This window comes from Canis lupus, chromosome 1, assembly GCF_003254725.2.
Source record: "Canis lupus dingo isolate Sandy chromosome 1, ASM325472v2, whole genome shotgun sequence".
Classification (NCBI taxonomy): Eukaryota; Metazoa; Chordata; class Mammalia; order Carnivora; family Canidae; genus Canis; species Canis lupus.
The window spans coordinates 117,179,920-117,194,630 of NC_064243.1; the positions used below are offsets into that span (position 1 = coordinate 117,179,920).

The window sequence follows — 14,711 nt, forward strand, 5'->3', positions numbered from 1 at the left end:
GTCTTTCTTAAAGTAGAATGCCATCTACTTTAAGTGTGGATAAAATGATGGAAATGGGAAATCACCATTGTGGTAAGCAGAATTCTAAGATGGTCCCAAGAGTACTGCTCCCTAGTGTACACACATCTTTTCCCTGTTATTCATTCAAGTACTAATCTATGTGCTACTGTAGAGGGATTTGGTACATGTAATTAAGCTCCCCTCTCAATTAACTCTAAGACAGGAAAAATATCTTCCCTGGGACAACCCTAATCCGGTGAGTTCTTAAAAGGGTCTAGGTCTTGCTGGCAAAAATGATTCAAGGCATAGGATGGAGGGCAGTCAAAGGAGATTCTCCATTGCTAGCTTAAAGATGGAGGAGGCCACATGGCAAGGAATGCAGGCAGCCCCTAGCTGAAGTGGATCCCAGCTAATATCCAGCAAGGAAATGGGGCCTATATTATATCTATAATATCAAGAATCTGAATTCTGTCGTAACCATATTTGTTCTGAAGAAGATCCTAGCTCCAAATGAGAACACAGCCTGGCCAACACCTTGATTTTACCTTTGTGAGATTCTGAGCATTGTAGAAACCTAGACATTCTAATCTATAGAACTGTGAGTTAATAACTAAGTTTGAGGGAATTTGTTATGCATCATTAGAAGACTAGCAGATATTTCAAAGACCATAGTAATTACTGACTCAAGGAAGAACTCAGTGGATGCTAATACCACTGGGTTTTAGCTGATAGTTCCCTTAGCTGGTTGTTTTAGGGGAGTAGAGGTTATGAGGAGCCAATTTGTAGAGACTTGTAAGTGGGTAGGAGATGACACAGGGAAGTCTACAAATATAGATTCCAATGTGAGTTGGAAGAGACACAACTGTATTTAAGCACAGGCACAGACCCAGAAGCACCAAGAACAGCAGTAATGGACACACTCTGAGAGTCAGGGAAGTCTTCAGGGAATGTGTTAGGAAAAGCAGTCTCATGTGCATAGACTTTCAACCTCCGCTTGCCAGGTAAGAATGGGCCTTGGGCCTGGAACGCTTTCTCATCAAGAGATAAAAAGCCCACACAGCCTGTGCAGGGTTTATCACCTTGTATGGGAATATCTTTCCCTGTTTTAGGCTCATCATGTATTCTTTTGTTCTGCTTAAGTGCCTGTGCCCTCAGGCACAACCTCAGCTTTTAGTATTTCAGACTCTGTGAAGGAGACATAAAGGCCAATTGCACCCACTGCCCAGACATCCACTATTGAGCTGATCTTGTGCTATCTCTTCTTTATGTGAGTATAAGTGTCTCATCCAGTGCTTGACTGTGTTGTATTTTTCTTGGCAGCTCTGATCCCAAGATGCAGTGGGCAGAAGCATTTGGACCTCTGTTTCTGGTGATTGGCATTGTGATGGTCTTTGCTACCTCCACGTATTTGGAGTCCTTTCTTGTAGGGCTACAGGGCCCTCTCAGAGGCATGTAAGGAGAGGATATTTAGTATAGCAGGAATATCAATCAGAGTTCAGTCAGGACAACAGACACTATAGGTATTTCCAACAGAGTGGATTTAAAACAGGATTGACCACACAGGGACTGGAATCCTGTAAGAGCAAAAGGTAAAGGCTAAGGTAACTCCACTCCCACTCCTAGACCTGGGAGAACAAAACGATGAGGTGGTGTTACAGGACTTAGAGAAGGGGGAGCTGCATGGCTGATGCTCAGACCTCTGAAGAAAAGGTACAGCCCAATGAGTGGATAGTAGGACTACAAGAAGTGATGCCCTGCAGTTCTTCTGATCTCCAGGGTGAGGCACTGGTGGCAGGTGAGGATGCACAGGTTAGCCATTACTGCCGGCCAGGGGAGCATGACCAACTAATGCACTCCTGGGGCTGACTCTAAAACCTTAGTTCTGAAACCCTTTGGTTTCAGGACCCCTTTCACTCTTAAGTTTTTTGAGAACCCCCCAAAAGCTTTAGTTTATGTGAGTTGTAACTATTGGTATTTTCTATTTTGGAATTAAAGCTGAAAAGGTTCAATATTTGTTAATTTAAAGATAACAATAAAAAACCTTCACGTGTTGTCATGAAAATATTTTTCCAAAACATTTGTGAGCAGAGTGGCACGTTTTACATTTTTGCAAATGTATTTAATATCTGGCTGAATAAAATATAATTGGATTCTCATATCCTGTGCATTCAGTCTGTTGCCATGTACCACACATCATGTAGCTCTTGCAAAACTCTGTATACTCGTGGGAAAATGAAAGTGAAAAAAGCAAATTAACATCTGTATAAGGAAAAACCCAGTATTTCCTTCTGTTTGCCTCCTTTACTACTTGCACAGAACACTCCACTTCTGACACTTCTGATCAGCAAATGTGTAGGGATTTTTCTGACAGCAAGCAATTATGGCAGTAGCTGGAGGTCCTACAGTTTAATTCTGACACTGTCTGGAAATAGTATAAGATCTCACAGGTTAAAGGCTCAGTTCCTGAAGACTAATTCTCTTCACATGCCAGCTGCAAGTGGTAGGTACCCAGGTTACCCACACTTTTGCCTGACTTGGCTACAAATTGGAGGTTCTTATGACCTCTTCCCCCTTAGGACCTCTACACATAAAATTATACAACATTCATGAAATATATTAAAGAAGACTTGAATGCAAGGAAGGATTAGACCATGTTCATGGATCGAAGACCATATTGTAAAGATGTCATCTCTCCTGATTGATCTATAGAAACTTTTTTTTTGGTTGTTTTTTTGTGGACGTTGTTAAGCTAATTCTAAAATGTATATGGAAATACAAAGGCCTAAAAAGAGCTAAGGCTATCTTGAGGAAGAAAAACAAAGTTGGAATACTTACAGTAACAGATAACCAGTCTTACTAGAATTTTATAGTAATTAAGACATTGTGGTATTGGTGTAAGGACAGACATGTTGGCTAATGCAATGGAGTCTAGAAACAGACCCACATGTATGTGGTCATTTGTTTTATGGTAAAAGTGGCACTGCAGTTTAGTAAGTAGAGGATGTAATTTTCAATAAATGGTGCAGAGTAAATTTCATATCCATATGTAAATAATTTAATCTAGACCCAACCTGGTGCTATATACAAAAATAAATTCCAGAATCATCACAGACCCAAATGTTGAATGTAAAACAGTTGAACTTTTAGAAAATAGTGTTGAAGACAGTTTCATGGGTTTAGACAAAGCACAGATATCCTCTTTTTAAAAAGATTTTATTTATTTATTCATAAGAGACACAGAAAGAGAGGCAGAGATATAGGCAGAGGGAGAAGCAGGCTCCCTGTGGGGAGCCTGTTGCAGGACTCAATCCCAGGACCGCAGGATCACAACCTGAGGTGCATGTAGATGCTCAACCACTAAGCCACCCAGGTGCTTCAAGCACAGATATCCTAAATAGGACACAAAACTAGATATGAGGAAAAAGTTGATAAATTACATTAAAATTTATCAACTACATTAAATGAATAGCTTCTGTTCTTCTCAAAATGCTGTTAAGAGAGTAAAAAAGGAAAGTCAGGGAAGCCCAAGTGGCTCAGTGATTTAGAGCCGCCTTCAGTGCAGGGCGTGATCCTGGAGATGCAGGACTGAGTCCCACATCGGGCTCCCTGCATGGAGCCTGCTTCTCCTTCTGTCTGTGTCTCCGCCTCTCTGTCTCTCATGAATAAATAAATAAAATCTTAAAAAAAAGGGAAAGTCCGTGTCTTTGGCCCATTTCATGGTTGGATTGTTTGTTTCTTTGCTGTTGAGTTTAATAGAACATGAGAGACTCCTAACTCTGGGAAACGAACAAGGGGTGGTGGAAAGGGAGGTGGGCGGGGTGTGGGGGTGACTGGGTGACAGGCAGTGAGGGGTCATTTGATGGGATGAGCACTGGGTGTTATGCTATATGTTGGCAAATTGAACTCCAATTAAAAAATATGTAAAAAGAATTTTAAAAAAGGGAAAGTCACAGCATAGGAAAATAATCTCACAGAGGAAGACATAGGCATGGCCAACACGCACATGAGAAAATGCTCTGCATCACTTGCCATCAGGGAAATACAAACCAAAACCACAATGAGATACCACCTCACCCCAGTGAGAATGGGGAAAATTAACAAGGCAGGAAACCACAAATGTTGGAGAGGATGTGGAGAAAGGGGAACCATCTTGCACTGTCGGTGGGAATGTGAACTGGTGCAGCCACTCTGGAAAACTGTGTGAAGGTTCCTCAAAGAGTTAAAAATAGATCTGCCCTACGACCCAGCAATTGCACTGCTGGGGATTTACCCCAAAGATACAGATGCAGTGAAACACCGGGACACCTGCACCCCGATGTTTATAGCGGCAGAGTCCACAATAGCCAAACTGTGGAAGGAGCCTTGGTGTCCATCGAAAGATGAATGGATAAAGAAACTGTGGTCTATGTATACAATGGAATATTCCTCAGCCATTAGGAACAACAAATACCCACCATTTGCTTCGAGGTGGATGGACCTGGAGGGTATTATGCTGAGTGAAATAAGTCAATTGGAGAAGGACAAACATTATATGGTCTCATTCATTTGGGGAATATAAAAAATAGTGAAAGGGAATAAAGGGGAAAGGAGAAAAGATGAGTGGGAAATATCAGAAAGGGAGACAGAACATGAGAGACTCCTAACTCTGGGAAAGGAACAAGGGGTGGTGGGAATGAAGGTGGGTGAGATGTTGGGGGTGACTGGGTGACGGGCACTGAGGGGGGCACTTGATGGGATGAGCACTGAGTGTTATATGTTGGCAAATTGAATTCCAATTAAAAAATATGTAAAAAAAATAAAAAATTTTACAATAGAAATAAATGAACATTTCTCTGGTTTAAAAAAAAAAGGAAAGTCACAGCATAGGAAAATATGCTTGTGCTAATGGCAAATGATGTATACCTAAAAAACATGTAGAATATCTATACCTTAAAAACAAAAAGATATTTGGGCATCTCACTGGCTCAGTCAGTGGAGTGTGTGTCTTGATGTCAGGCTCCTGAGTTCAAGCCCCACATTGGGCATAGACCTTACTTTTTTTTTAAAAAAAGATATTTAACAGTTAGACAAATAACCCAAGTTTTTGAATGAGCAAAGGATTTTGATAAACATTTCTCCAAAGAAGATGTACAAATGGCCAATAAGCACAGGAAAAGATGTTCAACATCGTCAGTCATTGGAGAAATGCAAATCAGAACCACAATGAGATGTCACTTCATAGTCACTAGGATGGCTATAATAATCCATTTTTAAAAAGGAAAATAACAAGTATAGGTAAGGATGTGGAGAAATTAGGTCCCGTATTCATTGCTGGTGGAAATGTGAAATGGTGCTAGTGCTTCTTTTAAAATGTAGGCCTTATTATCATTCAGGAATGGTGAGGCCAACAGATCAGGAGATGACTGCCATTGAAAAGATAGACCATTGGGGTGCCTGGGTGGCTCAGAGGTTGAGCGTATCAGGCTTCCCACAAGGAGCCTGCTTCTCCCTCTGCCTATGTCTCTGCCTCTCTCTGTGTCTCTCCTGAATAAATAAATAAAATATTTTTTAAAGAGAAAAGATAGATCATTACCCAGAATTCCTAAGAGGAGGGGGCATGTCACATCATGCAGGGCAACAGAAGTGCCAAGGTCAACCAGGAGACAGAGGAAGTGAGGGAAAAACATGGGCAAAAAGCTTTCTTGTGGTTTTGGCAGGAAAGACATGGTCAAGCAGGGTAAGCAAGCTAAAGACTGACTTGTTTGAATAATTTCAGTGGGATCTGGAGATAGAGGCTGTCTCTAGTCATCTGATGCCTGGCCCTGGGGTGTCGAGTGTAGAGATAATGGTCTGGAGTATTAAGAGCCCTGTGAGAGCCCACTAAAGGAGGTGGTTTGAGGTAGGCTCTGGATTGGTTGGTTTGCATATGAAAGGCCTGCTCCCAGTCATTTGCTGTCTCCAGGAATTAGCTAGCTCTAGGAGAAGTCTTTCCAGGGCCAGCAAGGCCCCCGGACATCGGACATCGGAGCATCAAAATAAAAAGATATGCTTAATATACTGCCCTGGAGAAGCAGCTTGGCAGTTCCTTAAAAAGTTAAACATAGAGTTATCAGATGAACAAGCACTTGCAGTCCTAGGTATATACTCAGGAGAAATGAAAACAAACATTCATGTCAGTATTATTCATAATAGCCAAAAAGTGAAAACAACCCAAATGTTTATGAACACATTAATGGATGAACAAAGTGTGGTATTATCCATATGGTGGAATATTACTCAACCATAAAAAAGGAATGAAGTACTGCTATAGAATGAACCTTGAAAACATGCTAAGTGAAAGAAGTGAGACATACAAGGCCACATACTGCATGATTCCATTGACATGAAATATCCAAAACAGACAAATCCATAGAGACAGAAAGTAGATTTAACATTTGCTGGGGCAGTGGTGGGGGTAGGGGCAGAAATGGGAGTAACCACTTATAGATATGATGTTCCTTTTTGGGGTGATGAAAATGTTCTGGAATTAGACAGTGCTGATGGCTGCACAACCTTGTGAATAGACTAAAATCTACCAAATTATCTACTTCACAATGGTGAGTTTTATGGTATGTGAATTATATCAATACATACATACATACATAATCCCAAAAGGTAGACAACATACTTACAAAATGGGCAGAAGAGTAATAGCTGATAGACAATAGAAAATATAGGGGAGGGCAGCCCTGGTGGCTCAGCGGTTTAGTGCCTGCCTTCAGCCCAGGGTGTGATCCTGGAGACCCGGGATTGAGTCCCACATCAGGCTCCCTGCATGGAGCCTGCTTCTCCCTCTGCCTGTGTTTCTGCCTCTCTCTCTCTCTCTCTCTGTCTCAAATAAATAAATAAATAAATAAATAAATAAATAAATAAATAAAATTTTTAAAAAGAAAAAAAAAATATAGGGGAGCCTGGCTGGCTCAGTTGGTAGAGCACATAACTCTTGATCTTGTGGTTGTAAGTTTGAGTCCCATGTTGGGTATAGTTTTAAATAAAATCTAAAAAAAAAAAAAAAAAAAGAGAAAGAATGAACAGGGGCACCTGGGTGGCTCAGTCGGTTAAGTGTCTACCTTCAGCTCAGGTCATGATCCTGGGATCCTGGAATCAAGCTCCACATTGGGCTCTCTGCTCAGCAGGAATCTGCTCTTCCCTCTCCCTCTACCCTTACCCTTGCTCATGCTCTCTCTCTCTCCTTCAAATAAATAAATAAAATCTTTTTAAAAAAAGGAATGAACTATTCATACATGCATCAACTTGGGTGAACCTCAGAGGTATTATGCTAAGTGAAAACAAGCCAGTCCGCAAAGCACTCCATAGCTGAGACCCAAAATGCCAGCAGGAGTTCTGCTGCCAGAGCAGCCTGTCCCCCCACAAATAGGGTGAGGGCTGTGTCGGTCTGCCACCCTGGGTGCCCTGGGTACTGCAACCCCACCATAGCAAGGGGTGCTCTGCAGGGATGCTAATAAAGGACAGCGAAGTGCTCAAAAACAAAACAAAAGAAGACAGTCTCAAAAGTTACATACTGTTTAAGTCCATGGATATAGCACTGTCATAAAGACAAAACTTAAGTGGCAGATCAGTGGTAGCCAGGGGGTAGGGTGTGTGTGTGTGTCTCACTATAAAGGAAGAGCATGAAGGAGATGTTTTGGGGTGATGAAACTGTTCTACCCCCTGATTGTGATGGCAGTTACACAAATCAGTGCAAGATCAGTGCAAGAAGTCACTGAGCTGTGCACTAATAAAAGTTTCACTGCATATTAATTTTAAAATGCAATAAAAACAATGTCATTACACACTCACTAGAGTGGCTAAAATTAGACTGGCAAAATCAAGCTCTAGCAATGATGTAGAGCAATTCTAAATTTTATTCACTGCTGGTGAAAATGTAAATGGAGATAATCACTGGAAAACTGTCAATGGACAGTTAATCAATTAATCAATGGAAAACTGTCAATATGTATTAACACTGAACATATAGGGACACCTGGGTAAGGCTCAGTGGTTGAGCATCTGCTTTTGGCTCAGGGCCCAATCCCAGGTCCAGCTATCAAGTCCCACATCAGGCTCCCTGCGGGGAGCCTGCTTCTCCCTCTAGTTATGTCTTCTCTATCTCTCATGAATAAATAAATAAAATCTTTAAGAAATTGAACACATATATACCACATGATTCAGTAATTCCCTTGTTACTTTACCAACTAATAACCCTTACTATAAAACTACAGTTGTAACACAGTGGGGTAGGTATGTGTGCATGGCTAGGGAAGCTGATCAATGGGACAGACACATATATGTGTAATATGTAATATACATATAATATATATGTAATAGAATGTATACATAGGTGCACCAAAACCCATTTTTGGTACAATATATTACATATATAATATAATATATATAATAATATAATTGTCCAATGCTTATACTGCATCATCCACAGTAGTTCCAAAGTGGAAACAACACAAATATCAACAATGTAAAGAATAGATAGATTATGATATGTAAGGAAATACTATACAGCAAAGAGGAGGAACAAACTTTTAAAGATACATTATAATTCCTTTTATATGAAAATCTGAAAGAGCCAAATCTATGATGATTGATGGGATAGGAACAGGACTTTTAAAATATTGGAAATTTCTGTTTCTGTGAGTGGTGGTTGCAAGAGTGTGTTACTAGTGAAAAGTCCTAACAGTATAGTTAGGTTCTGTGTACTTTTATGGATATATGTTACACTTCAACAAGGTATACCTAGAAACCAAAAATTGTGGGTAGAACTAAAGCCTTGTTTGGAGTTATACATACAGTTGTGAATGCATACATTAGAAAGGTAGGCTGAAAATCAAGAAGTAATTTTGGAAATAGTCTTTAAAATAGCCAATTGATGCAAAAAGTGGTAGAGAGGGAAAAAATCAAAGAAAATAATTGAAGAAATGAAATAGGAAATACATGTACAAAGAGATTCAAGAAAGCCAAACATTGGTTCTTAGAAACAGTTAACAGAATTGAAAACACCTTGGCAAGACTGATCTTAAAAATGAGAGAGGGTTTGGGGCACCTGGATGGCTTAGTTGATTAAACTTCCGAATCTTGGTTTCAGCTCGGGTCATGATCTTGTGGTGGTAAGATTGAGCCCTGTGTTGGGCTCAGCTTGGAGTCTACTTGGTGTTCTCTCTCTCCCTCTCCCTCTGACCCCTCTCCCCATTCACGCTTGCACTCTCTCTCTAAAATAAATAAATAAAACCTTTTTTAAAAATGAGAGAGGGTTCAAAAACCATTATCAGGAGCAGAAAAGAGAGTATCATTACAGATCCTTACAAAGCTTAAAATGATGATAATCATTTAATGTTATTAGCAATGTTATGCCAAAAAGTATAAAAATTTAGATAAAAGTGACCAATTCCTAGAAATTCACAATTTATCAAACAGGAAAAAAAATCTGAGTAGTTGTAGATCTGGTAAAGAAATTTATTACATAGTTTAAAATCTTCCCACACATACCACACTCTAAGAGTTTAGCTCTTTGTTTTTAAAAACCATTCTCCAACAACAGGGACCAGGGATCCTTGGAGAAATGGCTGACTCTAGAGTTAAGTCAGGGAAAATGCAAAATGAGCCTCGGGTATTTTGCAGCATCAGAAAGTAAGGAAGTGATTAAAAAGCAAAGGGATGGGGAAAAAAAAAGCAAAAGGATGGGGACCTATGAAAGGGACACCAAGCCAACCTGGAAGAGTTCCCAAAGGCCAAAGCTGGATCGATGTGAAAAACAAAATAAATAATGTAATACTGGATTATAACCAAATTATGTAATAAATCTCCATGAATCCACATTTATATACGTATATAATGGAGTAAATAAATTAATGTTGGTGAAGAGACAAATCTCCTATTTGGAGAATTCCAAATAATTTCTGTTTAGCTATTTACCTCTCCAGGAGGTAGAGCTTAATATCTCCCTGACCTGTTTGTGTGTAGGCTGTGTATAGTGATTGCTTCCAAAGAATCAAATATGGAGAGGGAGAAATACAAAGTAACTTTACAGTGGCAAACACTACTGTGGCTGGGGGATCAAGGTTAATGTTATCCATGACAAGTCATGTGGATATCATGTACTCCCTCGTAAGATGTGATGAAAGAGCATTTCATGTCTGGATGACATAATCATAATAGCCCATAATCTCAGTCTGAGAAAAAATATTAGACAAGCACAAATTGAAGGACATTATCCTTAAATATCTAACCTCATTAGTGAGGTTATTAAAAACAAGTGAGAAACCCTCACAGACCAGGGGAGGCCTAGCAGACATGACAGTTAAGTGCAAAACAGGGTATGATAATGAAGCAAATATATATAAGATATACGAATCATTATCTTCCCAAAACATGATTCTGCTAAATATGTATCCTGCTCATCTCATACTCTTAATTTAATATGCAAAAATGCTGCTTCAGTGCATATATATATATAATAGCCTTTTAAAAGAATTGTACAAAAGAATATACACTTATGTCTATGCTAAAAACCACATTAAAAATATTTATGGATACCTAGTGACCATCAAGATCAAATAAAATCAAGGCACTGTACAAAAATTAAAAGTGTTTGTTAAAAGATATGAGATCACATGACAAAATACATTATGCTGAAATCAAGAGCATCTTGGTGCAAATAGATTACAAGTATTTATGCTATTTACTATATGGAAATATTTACTGAACAAGTAGAAAAGTTAGTAAGGCTCCATAATTTAAAAAACATGTCTGTATATAAAGATCTACACTTAATAAAAGGCTGAGCCCTTTGCTTATAATAAATGAAAGTTACTTTGAAAATATGTTGAACAGCAGTGGTAAGAGTGGACATCCCTGTCTTGTTCCTCATCTTAGGGGAAAGGCTCCCAGTGTTTCCCCATTGAGAATGATATTTGCTGTGGGCTTTTTGTAGATGGCTTTTAAGATGCTGAGGAATGTTCCCTCTATCCCTACACTCTGAAGAGTTTTGATCAGGAATGGATGCTGTATTTTGTCAAATGCTTTCTCTGCATCTGTTGAGAGGATCATATGGTTCTTGTTTTTTCTCTTGCTGATATAATCAATCACATTGATTGTTTTACGAGTGTTGAACCAGCCTTGCATCCTGGGGATAGATCCCACTTGGTCATGGTGAATAATCTTCTTAATGTATTGTTGGATCCTATTAGCTAGTATCCTGCTGAGAATTTTTGCATCCATGTTCATCAGGGAAATTGGTCTATAATTCTCCTTTTTGGTGGGGTCTTTGTCTGGTTTTAGAATTAAGGTGATGCTGGCCTCATAGAATGAGTTTGGAAGTATTCCATCTCTTTCTATCCTTCCGAACAGCTTTAGTAGAATAGGTACAGTTTCTTCTTTAAATGTTTGATAGAATTCCCCAGGGAAGCCATCTGGCCCTGGACTTTTGTGTCTTGGGAGGTTTTTGATGACTGCTTCAATTTCCTCCCTGGTTATTGACCTGTTCAGGTTTTCTATTTCTTCTTGTTCCAGTTTTGGTAGTTTGTGGTTTTCCAGAAATGCGTCCATTTCTTCTAGTCCTAGCCTCAGCAATCAGACAACAAAAAGAAATAAAAGGCATTCAAATCGGCAAAGAAGTCAAACTCTCCATCTTTACAGACAACATGATACTCTACATAGAAAGCCCAAAAGAAAAAAAAAAAAAGAAAGAAAGCCCAAAAGACTCCACCCCAAGATTGCTAGAACTCATATAGCAATTTGGCAGCGTGGCAGGATACAAAATCAATGCCCAGAAGTCAGTGGCATTTCTATACACTAACAATGAGACTGAAGAAAGAGAAATTAAGGAGTCAATCCCATTTACAATTGCACCCAAAAGCATAAGATACCTAGGAATAAACCTAACCAAAGAGGTAAAGGATCTATAACCTAAAGGATCTAGAACCTAACACTTCTGAAAGTAATTGAGGAAGACACAAAGAGATGGAAAAATATTCCATGCTCACGGATTGGAAGAATTAATATTGTGAAAATGTCAATGTTACCCAGGACAATTTACACATTTAATGCAATCCCTATCAAAATACCATGGACTTTCTTCAGAGAGTTGGAACAAATCATCTTAAGATTTGTGTGGAATCAGAAAGGACTCTGAATAGCCAGGGGAATATTAAAAAAGAAAACTACAGCTGGGAGCATCACAATGCCAGATTTCAGGTTGTACTACAAAGCTGTGGTCATCAAGACAGTGTGGTACTGGCACAAAAACAGACCCATAGATCAATGGAACAGAATAGAGAATCCAGAAGTGGACCCTCAACTTTATGGTCAACTAATATTCGACAAAGGAGGAAATACTATCCACTGGAAAAAAGACAGTCTCTTCAATAAATGGTGCTGGGAAAATTGGACATCCACATTCAGAAGAATGAAACTAGACCATTATCTTACACCAGACACAAAGATAAACTCAAAATGGATGAATGATCTTAATGTGAAACAAGATTCCATCAAAATCCTAGAGGAGAACACATCTACACCCTTTTTGAACTTGGCCACAGTAACTTCTTTCAAGATACATCCATGAAGGCAAGAGAAACAAAAGCAAAAATGAACTATTGGGACTTCATCAAGATAAGAAGCTTTTGCACAGCAAAAGAAACAGTCAACAAAACTCAAAGACAACCTACAGAATGGGAGAAGATATTTGCAAATGATGTATCAGATAAAGGGTTAGTATCCAAGATCTATAAAGAACTTATTAAACTCAACAGCAAAGAAACGAAGAATCCAATCATGAAATGGGCAAAAGACATGAACAGACATCTCACAGAGGAAGACATAGGCATGGCCAACACGCACATGAGAAAATGCTCTGCATCACTTGCCATCAGGGAAATACAAACCAAAACCACAATGAGATACCACCTCACTCCAGTGAGAATGGGGAAAATTCACAAGGCAGGAAACCACAAATGTTAGAGAGGATATGGAGAAAGGGGAACCCTCTTGCACTGTCGGTGCAAATGTGAACTGGTGCAGCCACTCTGGAAAACTGTGTGGAGGTTCCTCAAAGAGTTAAAAATAGATCTGCCCTACGACCCAGCAATTGCACTGCTGGGGATTTACCCCAAAGATACAGATGCAATGAAACGCCAGGACACCTGCACCCCGATGTTTACAGCGGCAGTGTCCACAATAGCCAAACTGTGGAAGGAGCCTCGGTGTCCATCGAAAGATGAATGGATAAAGAAGCTGTGGTCTATGTATACAATGGAATATTCCTCAGCCATTAGGAACAACAAATACCCACCATTTGCTTCGACGTGGATGGAACTGGAGGGTATTATGCTGAGTGAAATAAGTCAATCGGAGAAAGACAAACATTATATGGTCTCATTCATTTGGGGAATATAAAAAATAGTGAAAGGGAATAAAGGGGAAAGGAGAAAAGATGAGTGGGAAATATCAGAAAGGGAGACAGAACATGAGAGACTCCTAACTCTGGGAAAGGAACAAGGGGTGGTGGAAAGGGAGGTGTCCATCAACAGATGAATGGATAAAGAAGATCTTGCACATCTCAGCTCAAACAATATATATATGTATATATAATGGAATACTAGTCAGCCATCAGAAAGGATGAATACTTACCATTTACACTGACATGGAAGGAACTGGAGGGTATTATGCTGAGTGAAATAAGCCAATCAGAGAAAGACAAGTATCATATGGTTTCACTCATATGTAGAATATAAGAAAAGGCGCAGAGGATCATAGGTAAAGGAGGGAATTCTGAATAAGAAGAGATCAGAGAGAGAGAGAGAAAAACCATGAGAGATTATTAACTATAGGAAACAAACTGAGGGCTGCTGGGGGGGTGGTGAGTGGGCGGATTAAGTAATTTGGTGATGGGCTTTAAGGAGGGCACATGATGTGATAAACACTGGTTGTTATACGCAACTGATGTTATTGAACACCACATCTGAAACTAAGTATGTATTATGTGTTGTCTAATTGAATTTAAATTAAAAAAAAGAAAAAATATATATAATAGGATGTACTTTATTCCTTTTGCCCCTGGTTCCAACAGCTAAGTGAGGCACTGTTTCTGGGAGCTGTAGTTTGGGGTAAAGTGAGTCAGAGGAAGAAGGTAGAGCTGGAGATACAGGGTTTTATAGGATAGGGGAAGAAGTGTGCCCTGGTGACTCTAAGAGCCCAGGATAAGAGTTGAGAGGACTTTGCTTTCCCTGAGGAGGGACTGGACCTACACCAAAGTTGGCTGAGCAAGGGCAGGACAGGGGCCCAAATTAGGTGGACAGCAGACAGGCCATAGTCAAGCCTTATCTCAGAGAACACTCCTATGAAGATTGGAAGCACGGGCATCTCTCTGACACCTGCCCTGCTCACCCCTAGACCCAGCTTCTTCTTTGTAAGCATTTGGGGTTCCTGGCAAATGAGGAACCTACCAACTCCCTCTTTTCATTCATCTTAGGGCAACCAGAGCTTTTCCACAACCTAAATCACATCTCCTCTCTCCCAGATTTACATGCTCTAGGAGGTTCCTGTGGCTCTTAGGATCAAATCCAAACCCCCACTCAGATGTCCAAACTCTGCCTAATCTGCTTTCTACACTCCTCACATCCTCCCCTCATGACTCTAACCACTCTAACCACAGTGCTCCTGTTCCTGCTCCTGGAACACACAGA

The 14,711-nt window shown here is 39.8% G+C and overlaps 1 protein-coding gene across 1 annotated transcript in view; it reads left to right on the top strand.

The window, feature by feature from the left end:
* Window positions 1–14,711, top strand: part of ATP4A (ATPase H+/K+ transporting subunit alpha) — a 114,093-nt gene that overhangs the window by 54,710 nt on the left and 44,672 nt on the right. The window lies entirely within an intron of this gene.